General features: G+C 34.3%; 1 protein-coding gene across 3 annotated transcripts in view; it reads left to right on the plus strand.

Annotated features, from left to right (window-relative positions):
- The window catches only part of LOC106878096 (sulfotransferase 1C4), a 62037-nt gene that overhangs the window by 53109 nt on the left and 7209 nt on the right, over positions 1-1719 (plus strand). The gene's annotated exons all lie outside the window — the stretch shown is intronic.

The raw sequence follows: 1719 nt of genomic DNA on the forward strand, positions 1-1719 counted from the left end.
ATATATATATATATATATATATATAATATGTGCACATTATACATCTAAATATATATATATATATACATATACATACACATCCATATATACCTGCCACGTATGTAATAAAAGTGCAATATTCAGTTGTTTACAAGGTCCCAACTTACAGCATATCTGTTGCAATCACTGAAGCATGATAATCACCAATCGATGCGTGTTTCACTGGCAGATTCCATCTCAGTGACTTTCAGTTAATATTTGGACTAATGACTTCTTTGTAGAAGAGAAAATAATAAAAAGAAAACCTACGGCTGTATCTTAACAGTGCATTGGTTGATAAACAGAAACCAGGAATCAATACAAAGCAGGCAGTGATGGTGTGCATAGAATAGAATCACAACACTATTGGTTTCATTCTCTCTCTCTCTCTCTCTCTCTCTCACTGTTTGCATGTGTTGCTGTATGACTATGCACACACACACACACACACATGGATATATATATTATACATATGTATTATATACAAACATACATACATATATGGACCGTTTTAAGACTGTTAAAAAAGGTAACAACATATGACTTAAATGTAATCTAACTTTCACACATTGTATGCATGCACGCACAATCCCCCTACCCCTCCTCTCTAATTTATGGTGAAGTGAGTGGCAGTTTGCATTGTATTCATAACGGAAGTTATGCAAGCAATATATAATATATTCAACACATTTCCCTCTCAGATTCACACACTTATTGCAGCTGTCCTTCAGTTTTTCCTAAGCCCTGTAAAAGAACTCGGAAAATTGGGCCTCCAGCCAGGCCTTTCGCGACACCCTTAAAGCTAGGAACTTTTCAGCACCCACTCATAGTTTAAAAAAAAAGAAAAGAGTAGAAGAAAATTGGGCTGATGTTTCTAACAGATCGATGACTCAGAGCGATGTAGACCAGGTGGCTTTGTTCATTCAAGTCTTCATTGTTACTTCCTATAAAAGAGAAACATTTCAGACATAAGGTTTGCTCAACACGGAACCAGAAGTCAATACCAATGATTTTTCCTTTCTTTTTTTTTTCTTCATCTTAAGATCTTACAGAATGTTCTTTGATCTTTAAAATATGTTTCCTAACTAAATGCTGTCCTATATAAACTTATATTTGGAACAATTCTACGCGTACAGTAATTGCTTCAAGCCTGAAGGCTGAAAGTGGAGCATTTAAGTTTCCTGCTTTTTAAAATATCTTCTGTTACTTAATATTTACTTCACCTGTTTCTTTTCCTGGTTATTTTTTCTCTTTCCGACACACTCACGCAGTTCTTCTTCTTCTTCTTCTTCTTCTTCTCTCTCTCTCTCTCTCTCTCTCTCTCTCTCTCTAATACTTATAACCTTCTTTTGCATTTCTAACTCTTCTATAGCTTCTCACACATCCTCTCTTTCTCTTCATTTTCATTCCTTGATCTTTTTTCTCCTGGCTGTCTTACGAAATCTCCAGCTTCCTCTGACATCTTTCATGTCTTTTTCTATCCGTTTCTCTCCAAAACTTTCCATCTGTTTTATTCTATACACATTTCGTTGTCTTTCTATTTTTTCGCCTTATCTCAATTTCTCTTTATCTCTACCCATTTCTTTATCTTCAATCGATGTAAAAACTGTAAAAAAAAAAAATTATTAAAAAACACCAGAAGAAACCTTCATTGGTGAAATTCTTTGAAAATATCTCGGTAAATTTTTAGGAGTGAAAAAA

The sequence above is a fragment of the Octopus bimaculoides genome, chromosome 19 (assembly GCF_001194135.2).
Source record: "Octopus bimaculoides isolate UCB-OBI-ISO-001 chromosome 19, ASM119413v2, whole genome shotgun sequence".
Lineage (NCBI taxonomy): Eukaryota > Metazoa > Mollusca > Cephalopoda > Octopoda > Octopodidae > Octopus > Octopus bimaculoides.